Below are 11,589 nucleotides of genomic sequence, written 5' to 3' on the forward strand. Positions count from 1 at the left end.
CGGGGAAACGGTTTTATTTTCTGTTATTAATTGTTTTTCTGGATTATTGTTTGTCACTTCTCAAGGGACTCCCGTTCCTTGAGACCGGATCTCACGACTGTTTTCTAGTTCTTGCTTGTTTATGCCCAGGACTGTCCATACCAGCGATCTGACTTCGTTCGATCCTGAACCTGAACGGACCTTTCGTAGACGGCGTAGATTCGTTGAACAGTTGAGAGACTATTCTGACTCTGAATCCGACCATCTGATTAGCAATCTATTCCATACAGATTCAGAGATGGGTGACCAAGCACCACCACCCCCACTTGTGCCAAGGCTTACAGACTATTCTAAACCAAGTCTGTCTATGCTTCCCAAGGCAATCATGCCTTCCATTGCGGTCGAGAATTTCAAGATTGAACCCCAACTGATAAACATGATCGAGAGACACCAATTCGGTGGGGAAAAGGGTGAAGATCCCAATCTCCACATTCAGTCTTTCATTCAGTATTGTGCCACCATTAAGCAGAAGAATTTAACACCGGAGCAGACTATGGAGATACTCTTTCCATTTTCATTGAGTGGGAAGGCCAAGCTATGGATTAACAGTCTCAACCGCGCAGCTATGAAAATCACCGATTGGAATTCTTTGGCCCTCGCATTCTATGTTAAATATTTCCCACCTGAGAAGACAGCTCGTCTGAGGGGTCAGATATTAGGTATCTCTCAACAAGTAGATGAGAGTTTGTTCGAAGTTTGGGAGAGATTCAAGGACTTGCAAAGAGAGTGCCCACACCATGGTTTGGATGACTGGTTCCTGGTTCAGCAGTTTTACAATGGTCTGGGTAATGAGTCTAGGTGTCTTTTGGATTCAGCTGCCAGTGGAAGATTTATGCAACTGGAGGTGCCTAGAGCTTTGGAGGTGATTGAGGAGATGGCCATCCATAGTGCCCAATATGGGAATCCTAGAGGTTTTTCCGACCGAGGTGTTAAGCATGAGATGAATTCTATTGAACAACTTACTGCTCAGCTAACTGCCCTACATCACAAGCTCGACAATATACAGATCGCATCTTCCCAATCCACCCAACATGCTAGTGTCGCTGCAATGAGTGCCCAATCTGCTAATGTCTGTAATAGTTGTGGGATGCAGGGCCATTATGCACAGGTATGCCGAAGCTCCATCGAACAATGCAATGCATTCCAGTCCTACAAGCAGAACAATCCGTATTCCAACTCATACAATGAGGGGTATAAAAATAACCCCCTATTATCATATAGGAGTACTAATGTTCAGAACCCCCACCAAATTCAACACCCTCTACCACCACAACAACCCTACCAACCGCGGAGCAACTACAACTCGCAATCTAGTGGATCACCTGGCTTACCACCACAACCTCAACCCACACAACCTGATCCCATGCTTGTAGAGATGAGGAATATGATGTTGGAATTGCAGAAATCTCTAAGCGAAAAGGATGCCAAAATCGATGCCCTCACTGCTCATAACAAGATCATGGATAAACAGTTGGCACAAATGGCTACCGCTCTTGCAGAGAGACCCAAAGGTCAACTCCCTTCACAGCCTGTGACCAGAGAGTCTGTAAATGCTGTCACTCTGCGGAGTGGATATGAGTATGATGGGCCACCTATGACTATAGAGGAAGGGGTTGAAGTATCTGTTAGTGGTGTTGTGCCAAGAGAAAGTGAGAAGGTGGTCAAGGATAAGGAAGCTGACACAGGGGTTGAGAAGAAAGTTGAGATACAAGTTCCACCTATCAAACTTCCCTTCCCTCATCGTCAGCTAAAGAACAAGCTAGACAAGCAGTTTGGTAAGTTCTTAGAAGTGGTAAAGAATCTGCAGGTAACAGTCCCTTTCACTGAATTAATTACTCAAGTACCTGCATATGCTAAATACATGAAAGACATCTTGACTAGGAAGAGAGCATTTAGTGAGGTGGAGACTTTTGCATTTACTGAGGAGTGCAGTGCCTTACTACAAAATAAGTCTCCACCCAAGTTGAAGGACCCCGGGAGTTTCTCTATCCCGTGTAATATTGGCAACCTTTTTATTGACAAAGCCTTATGTGATTTAGGTGCCAGTGTTAGTGTCATGCCCCTGTCTGTATGTACTAAGTTGAACATGGGTGATTTAAAAGTTACCAACATAACTCTGCAAATGGCCGATAGATCTGTAAAATACCCCCTAGGTGTCTTAGAAGATGTGCCTGTTAGAGTAGGTAAATTCTTTATTCCTGTTGATTTTGTTGTTTTAGACATGGAAGAGGATAGGCAAATTCCTATTATTTTAGGTCGGCCTTTCCTACACACTGCGGGGGCAATCATAGATGTCAAGAATGGCAAGTTGACGCTAAATGTGGGAGATGATAAGGTTACTTTCAATTTAACCCATGTTGCTAAGAACCCTATGGTAGAGGAGTCATGTTTTGGAGTCAATATTTCTAATGATTATTTTAATACCGAATTGACTCATACTAACTCAAATAACTCCTCGGAAAAAGCACATGTTTCAAATTGTCTTGCAGGTGGAGGTGATCGGAGTATACACTCTTCGGCATGGGTTCGAAAGAAGGGACGGATTGATGATGCCACGACCCAAGGGGCCGAAAGTTCTGTAAACGGTGGACATCGTATTCACGATCGGGGTCGTGATCTGTCACTTCCCGCACCACACAGCTCATCCAAGGTAATCGATGTGACACCAGGTGGCACCATCTTTGGTGCCCCCATTCGATGAGCTGTCGTGGCTCTCATCCCTTTCATGTCTATTGTCTGCGCATAAACGGAGATTGTGTAATGGGGACATTACATCAATCTAATAGGGGATGAGTATTTCATTATCCATTTATTGCCTTAGTAGTATAAGCTTGATTGTTGATTCTAATTTTTGTGTGTTTAGTTAGTATTTTCCATTACCTACGTGTGTTTAAGTATTTCTATTACCTACGTGTGTTTAAGTATTGTTTTTGGTGTTAGTGAGGCGAGAAGAGGGCATTACGCTGTTTGGGTGTTTCTTAATGTGCAGGCCTAAAGCCCCAAGTTCGAGAAAGTGAAATTAAGCTCAAGCCCAAGCACACTGCAAATCGCCCGATGCGGATCGGGCGAGCTGCGCCCGATCGGGCGCGCACGGATGATTTTCATAAAGCTTATTTCTGCCCGATCGGGCGCAGCATGCCCGATCGAGCGGACTGGCGAGTGGAATGCTCGATCGGGCGATTTATATTGCCCGATCGGGCGGTCTAGCGAGTGGAATGCCCGATCGGGCGAAATTATTTTGCCCGATCGGGCGGTTGAGGAAAATTCGTGGAAAAGTCAAGGAGGAATTCTGGGCAGAAAAAGTCAAGAAAAGAGGCAATCGCAAATCGCCCGATCCGGATCGGGCGAGCTGCGCCCGATCGGGCGCGTACGGATCAGAAGAAAAGGATCGCAAACCGCCTGATCGGGCGGAATGTCGCCCGATCGGGCGAGATGCGATTTCAGCGACAAGTACACGGTTTCTTCTTTCTTTCTTCACTTCTTCTTCATCTTCAACCTAACTCTCTCTCTCCCTCCATTAAACCCCAACCTCAAAAAAAACTTCCAACCACCATATCTCCCTCAATTCTCCACCAAATTCAACAAAATTTTCATCAAAATCATCCCCTCATCATCCTGTACAACCTACACCTAATCGATTTAAGTTTTCACTCATCCCCACAAAATCCCCAAATTCACCCAAAAAAACTCAAAAAACTCAAAAATTCAGATTTTTCATCAATGGCAAATAGACCACAAAGAAAATGCACGAGGGTACCAAGAAATCAACATGAGGCTTCCACAAGCCGAGCTCGGGAACCGACACCACCACCTCCACCACCGCAATTCGAGCCCGACACGGATTTTCCGGATGTCATCTTTATTACGGAGGAGCAACGAGCACGATTCATGCACCTCAAATTGAGGGAGGTAATCCCTACTCGCTTTATATGTCAAAAATCATTGCATGAAATGGGAATTGAGCGTGATGTAAAACGTGTTTTTGTTGGTGTTGGTATGAGTAGCATGTATGGTATGCTCCGTCTCACATTTAGGCGGTTGACTCTAGAATTTTTGAGTAGTTTTAATATTCGTAGGGATGGTTATCGAACCGTGTCATCGGTTCAATTTCGTGTCATGAACCGAACCTACACCATGAGCTTATCTGATTTTGGTAGGATTTTTGGATTGTCTACCACATATAGTAGGAAACCCAAGGAGACTCACAATAACTGTACCATGTGGGGAAAGCTTACGGGCAATGATAATCCCGGGAGTATGCAACATTTGCATGCTTCCAAGATTCAACACCCGGTACCCATTGTCTTTTACAGGTTCCTAGGATTTACTATCTTTGGTAGGGATGAGACCCAGAACATTAGAAGTACGGAGCTAGAGATCCTAGGTGGCTACGTTTCCGAAGGAGAGGAGAGCTACAAAATGAACCTTGCACATCACATGGCCTCTCAATTTTACTCCATAGCCACCTCCACACATACTACCAAGATTACCATTGGTAGGTTGATCACCCACATAGCCATGGCCACGGCCAATTTTACTGAGGCTAACCAGATCCCAGTTCTGGGTAGCAACTTGCTTGATTTGGCTTATTTTGCTGGACTCCGTAGGCTGCAGGGGGAGCACGGGTTATTTAGGCCGGGAGCCATGTACTGGATGTTCGAGGGAAACAGGCTTTTCACCTTGCCTGACCCTCAGGGCCGCACTAGTTTCAGACCCGGTCAGGCTCATTATCTATTTGTTGGATTTGAGCGAGAGCCTCAGCCTGACCCCCAGCCTCATCCTGACCCTCAGCCAGAGCCCCATCAGTACCAGCCAGAGCCTCGCACCTACTTCAGGAGGGGGCGTCGAGACACGGGGAGGCCCCAGAGTGGCCCGGTAGTTCATGAGGATCAGGGGTCCATTGATGAGAGGTTGAGCAGACTTGAGCTCGGGTTCCGGGAGTTCGCAGCTGATCACCAGAGGACCATGTTCCCATTTTATGATCAGTATGCCAGGCAGGGCTATATTGCCCCAGATTACGAGCACCCTACCTGGTTTACCTATCCCGCGGAGGGATATGGAGCTCCGGGTTCTATGGGCACCTTCACACCCACCCAGTACGGAGGGTGGGGAGCGGGTCCTAGTGGGCATGGTGGCAGAGATGATGGTGATGATGATGGTGATGATGGCCAAGGCCATCAGTGATGCTGATGTTGATGATGAGGTTCGATACCCTTGAGCCAATGAGGACATTGTCTGATTTGGTTTGGGGGGGGTTTCACACTACTTGTACATTGTAGGTATGTCTTTCTTTTATTTTCGCATTTCTTTATTTTAGTGTGTTTATTTTGGTATGTTTAATGCTTTCTAAATTAGTTTATTGCTTTGAAAAAGAAAAAAAAAAAAATACAAAAATACAAAAATACAAAAATTCAAAAATACGTTCCGATGAATACAATATCATGCTTCCCTGTGCCCCTTTGATTGAAAATTGTTTTGATTCTTGGTATTTGATGACGAGCAATGTGGATGCGTTAGCCATGATTTGATATTCGATTGCTTTGATGCCTTAACATGAGTCAACTCTGACCAACTATTTGTGGACTTGGTGCTTGACTAGTTGATTTGGTTAGGATGTGTGATAGCTTCCTGGTGTGTCATTGATTTTGAGTATTGATTTGCAACTATTAGTAGTGTTTTATGACTCATATACATGCACATTGTGGAGGACGAAGGCATTTTTCTATTTAGGTAGCCTTCAGATGAAATTAGATACATTTGTCCCCTCCTTTTCTACCCATGTTGTTGCTTGTGCCCTTTTATTCGGTGACTAGCCATATTACAAGCCCATGAAAAACCCCATTGGTTACTAGTCCCAAACCTAGCTTGGGGGAGCTAATAGTAGTGAGGTGAGGGAGTTGTAATGTGCTACATTTTGAGCACAAAGTAGGTATCGAAAAAGGAGTTCGTCTTATCATGTTTGTTGTTGAAAATGAGTTGAAAATGAAAAGAGATGAAAGAACAAAACAAATGTGAAGGTTTCTAAAAAGAAAGAAAAAAAAAGAGAGATTGAAAAGGAAAAGAAAGAGAAAAATCTATTACTCTCATAAAAAGTTCAAAGTGTTGTTTCAATCAAGTTCTGCAAATTCATATCCTTATGAGTGATTGGTTACAATTGTGAAAAAAAAATGCAAGAAAGTATGGTGTTGGCTATTTGTTGTTCTGTCATGTGTTGAGTGGGAGATTATGGTCATTATGTTGATTGATCACGGTTGTTTTTAGGATTTATGCTCCCCAAAGCCAAGGCTTTAAAGCTCACATTATACCCAAATTTACCGCACCTCTACCTAAGCCTATCATTACAAGCTTTGAAGACCTTCCGACCTTTGTGCATAAAGTCATATTAATGTGAAAGTAGTTGTTTACCAATGCAAGTTATGACATGACACATTCCGAGTCGACTACTAGGTTGAGTGCATGTTTTTCTAGACACACGAGTGTTGTGAGTTTGGGAGGGCATTGTACACATATATGTTGGGAGGGGAGCGAACGGGTACAATTTTTATCCGCCACATAAATGAGTGACGAGTGTGTGAGCACTAGTCTTGAATTCCATTGTACACTTGTGGTTCGCTTTGCGTGACGATTGTTGAGGTGGATTGGCGGCTGAATGAATTCGATTGGTTGACATTGATGCATGCTTGTTGGATTTTGCCTTGAATCGTATCCATTGTTTTAAGATGTGTTTGGGGTGAAGTTGATTTATGTATTCATCGATGATTTCTTTGCTTAGGGGCAAGCAAAGATCTAGCTTGGGGGAGTTTGATATATGCGTTTTATATAGAGTTTTTACCCCCGTCCCTTAGTACTTCTATGTATCAAACGTGCTCTTAGGAGCCGTTTCTAGTACTAATGTGTGTTATTGAGTGTGCCTTGAGTTTCAGGTTTGATTATGAGAAATGGGTCGTTTTAGACCCGTTTCATTGTTGATCAAGGCCACTATATGAGTCCGAGAAGTTCGGGACCTCCATCGTCGACTTTCGGGAGCCTTAGATGCTTATGGTTGAGCCCCGGGAGTTAGACTTGGTGATACGGGCGAGATACATTGAAGATTGCAAATCGCCCTGGAAGCTGAGGGCGAAATGCAACCATCGGAAGGAAGTATAAGCAAGGCAAGTTCATCAACGCGCGCCCGATCGGGCGCAGCTCGCCCGATGCGGATCGGGCGGTCAATCTGGAGGCTTTGTGGAGATTTCGCAATCCGCCCGATCGGGCGGATTTTGGCCCGATCGGGCCGACTATCGAGTGATTCGCCCGATCGGGCGAAGAGCCGCCCGATCGGGCGACGCCAACCCCTTATGCTTTTTCGCGTTTTTTCTTTCCGGTTTTTGGCTTGTATTTTGGGCAAACTATAAATACTAGCCCTTTTATTTTTAGTAAACATCTTATTTTCCAGCACAAAACCCTTAGTTTATTTCTCTAAGTTTTATTTTTCTCTCTACATCAATTCAAACACTTAGTTCGATTTATATAAAAACGCAAGCTTTCAATTTCCATTGTTCTTCAAGTCGGTATTGTTTCTTACTTTAATTTATTCTATTGCTTTGATCATGTTTTCCATTATGTTAATCGCTTTGTTATTAGTTATCATGAGTGAGTAGTTTAATTTCTAGGGTTTAGGAGATCCATGAATGCATGATTGGGATTATATGTGGACTTGATTATTTGATTGATTGATTATAATTTCTATAGCTTATTATTATTGCTCGTCAATTCTGTTCGGCCGGACTATTTTGATTTGAGTTTGATTAACCTTAGATTATGCGCCGAGAGGTATAAATCTGATGTTTTTGGTCTGTGGCTATTAGATAGGAATTATTTCTAGTACGTAGCGAGAGCCCACTAGTTGTTATATCCTAAGGAATTCATAAGATTCGAGAGATGCATGTTTTCCTAGTTATGATTGTTAATTAATTGTTATTGTCCGTTGTCCAATCCCGGTCTGCATTTATGGTGAACCGCTGCCCTAGATTCCCTTAATATTGTTATATTCCAGTTTGATTATTTGCCTTAGCTTAATATACAAACCAATCCAATTCTTTGTTACCAGTAGTCTAGATTAGTTAATTAATAGTGGAAAGAACATTGTTTCCCTGTGGATACGATCCCTGCTTCCCTTGCTACATTTTTAGTTGGTGAACGTTAGGTTATTTTTGATTAGGTGATACGACTTTAGCCTGTCACGTAGGCAATCCTATTTATGGATTCGGTCCAAACAAGTAAAAAATATATACGTTGTGCAAAAGTGTTAGACATGAGCAAATATATAAAAAATGAAAAAAGAGGAGAAGCAAAAAACGAAAGTAAAAATAAAATACGCCTTTATTAAAAAATGATAAGAAGGAAAACAAAAGTGCTAAGGAATGAAAAACAAACACAACTGAAATAAATAAAGGGCACCTACACCCTAGCAAGAACTACACTACTCTAGTTCTTCCGGATCATCAAATAAAGTCTTGTAGAGGGCAATGTTCGCGGGGTCCACCCCCACAGGTTTCTGCGCTGCCCCTATATCAACCTCCATAAGAACCGGCTCCTGGACACTAACTTCCAAAGATGCCAAGGCCTCAGAAACATTATCAGTTTGAACAGTTATAGCCCGCTCAGCCTCAAGGGCACAAACAATGGTGGGGGAAGGATTATCAACATCAACTGGATTAGTCACTGGTTCTACTAGCGGCCGAGCTTTCCTAACCCATACATTGTTCCGGCGACGATCTCCACGAGAGCTTGCATTTCTTTTAGCAACGGTAGGTCCCTTCGTGTTTGGCATCTTCTTAGGCCTAGAACTGGAACAGGGAGGAATTTCCTTTCGCTTTCGATCAGGACGAGCTTTCACAGTCTTAATACCATGGGTGCGAGGATTGGCAGAATCACGGCCCTCATACCTAACCCGAATATGAGGTATCAAAGCTCAGCCGGCTCCCCATTTCGAGCCTCGATCCTCACAGCTTTATCATCGGAACTCATCCACAACTTGTAGTTTTCGGAAAGACCCACAAAACCATTTGTAGCCACAGCCCAACGAGGGAGACCATCATAATACTTAGCCCATGCTTGAACCCGTGCTTGTGAAAAGGACGCTACTTTAGGTGGTACTGTATCAGAAAATGGGATAGTCTTCCTTAAGCCGTATTGACGCATGACTCGGTAAGGAAAGATATAAATGGGCCGAGATAGCCCAGCAAAGATACACAAACTGACACATCAGAACCCCCCGTCATAGTAGTCAAACCCCACCACGGTACCACCCACTTACTAGAGCAGATACCATGAGTAAAAAAGGAAGCCCACTCGGCCTCGTCCTGGCCTCGGTGCAAATACTTTCGATTACCCAAGGCTATAGGACGATAATGTTTAGGATCGGCAGGAGTTTCTAAAAGCCTAAGTCGTTCCATGAGCCAAATCTGCAAAAAACGGGTACGATCAGATCAAAAAATAATAATAATAAATAAACAAACGAAACCTGGGGCGCAGTTTCAACGCCCAGGACCAGGCGCCAAATATTCTAACGCCCAGCCCTGGGCGCTGAAAATCAGCTCCAGGCAGGACGAACGAAAAAATATAAAAAAAATATGTGGGCGCAAAAGAAAGATCGATTACCTGCAGCAATAAGGGGCTCCCCTTAAAATATTCAGATTTGGCATTCTTCTTCAGCTCATCCGCACTCAACAAAGTCTCGGCAACAACCAACGGCATAATAGAATAACAACTTTCCATCTGGCTAATCAAGGGGATCAAACTTATGTCACCGAACTCGCCATTGTTATTCGACAGCAAATAATGATTCAACAAGCAAAATACAAGGGCTCGAATGTTCAATTTCTGTTCGGTCATATTTTTACTAGGTCTAAAGTGATGTTTTACAAGCTTTGCCAAATTAACCTCATCACCCACAACAATCTTAGCAAGCATGTTAGCATCTAGTCCTAGGAAAGCCCCTATGGTTGTTTTACCCTCTTCAATGGTGCCAGGGGTGGCAGGAGTAGCATTAGTAGGATAACCAAGGATCGCAGCAAATTCATCTGGCAAAGGAAATATTTCATTGCCCCGAAAGACAAAAATATGGTGATCAGAATGCCAAAAGCTCAGGGCTGCACACAGAAAGTTATAATCAATATTAATTTGTTGAAGCCTAAAAGTGCCTCTAACTGGTATTCTTTCAACAAAGCCTTTTCTGTAGGAGTAAGGGCTCTTAGCCAACGCCTGACAGCTCATTGGAGGGAGAAGGGAGGAATCGAAATGACAAAAGCAAGGAAGAATTAAAGCTAAGTAATTACGAGAAAAAGGAAGATTGAGAGTGATGGAAAAGAAGGACGTATCTAACCCCTATATATACCTGAAGCCATCAAGTGACATCCTGATCCCATTCGGAAACGCGTTAAGAAATCCGAAAATCAAAAATTGCCAGGATAAGACTTTCAGCGCCCACGGCTAGGCGCCGAAATGATTAACGCCTAGCCTTGGGCGCCGAAAATGCAGCCCAAGGCCCAGATCTCGCAAAACGCGGAGCAGGAAAGGACTTAAAACCGTGTTGGTAGACACGAGGCCCTATTGAAACCAAGATCAAGCCCAAAAGCACCATTAGCACCCAAATAGTGAAAATGAATAAAACTTGTCGAAACTTAGACTCGTCTCAAGGAATATATATGTGTACATTTTTCAAAACAAATATAAGAAAAATAAATATCAAGGTCATTCTTCGAAACACCAAAAAATATTATTAAGTCGTTGGTTTCTCAAATAAAAAATGTTTGTTTGTCAAAGGATTAATCCGGGCCAAGCTGAACCTGATATTATTGAAAAATAAACTCTGTCGCCCGGAAAACGAAGTCGCGCTCCACGACTTCGTCAAAATAGCATACCACTATAAAGGTCGCTCGCACATACGAGCACGATCCCAAACATGATTAAAAGACGTTATAAAATACGTACCTTTCTTGGCAAGAAATGACCGTCAAGCCCGAACGCTTTGGGGCTCGAAAGAAAATATATACTCCAACGAAGATTATGCGAAGTTAAAATCATATCCCCGGACTACGCTATACACAGTCCCGTGTTTGGATAATCTCAAAGAAAAAAACGGAGATCGACCTCAGAATTAAGGTCGCCGTTGATACTTGTACATGGTCCCCTAATCAAAGACCCAGGTAGTGGCAAAATTGAGCCGAAAAGACTAGCTCAGAACCATGAAAGATGATGACCACGAGACAATGGTCCGTCTAAGCACGTTGTCAACCCACATTCAGGTTACAATTAAATCCGAGCATCCCTCGAAAGAATTCGCTCTTACAAGAATAAGAAAAGAAATTCTCAAAAGAAAATCACGATGTACAAGAGAAATAGGAACTTGCCCATCTTCAGCGGGCAAGATCGCATCACGAACCACGCGAGTTCCAAATTGAAAAAAACGAAGTCAGGGACGTCCACCCTCAAAGGACAGGGCTCGCCCACCTTCAGCGGGCGGGGTCTGCGTCACTAGCCGCGCAGGCCCTCAGTTTTCGAAAAAAT

The 11,589-nt window shown here is 43.4% G+C and overlaps 1 non-coding gene across 1 annotated transcript; it reads right to left on the reverse strand.

Moving 5' to 3' along the window:
- Positions 1 to 676: 676 nt before the first annotated feature.
- On the reverse strand, positions 677 to 783 carry LOC130464511 (small nucleolar RNA R71). The gene has a single exon (XR_008924915.1). It is a non-coding gene; the product is annotated as a small nucleolar RNA R71 (small nucleolar RNA).
- Positions 784 to 11,589: the final 10,806 nt, after the last annotated feature.

Source organism: Spinacia oleracea, chromosome 6 (genome assembly GCF_020520425.1).
Source record: "Spinacia oleracea cultivar Varoflay chromosome 6, BTI_SOV_V1, whole genome shotgun sequence".
In the NCBI taxonomy this organism is placed as follows: domain Eukaryota; kingdom Viridiplantae; phylum Streptophyta; class Magnoliopsida; order Caryophyllales; family Amaranthaceae; genus Spinacia; species Spinacia oleracea.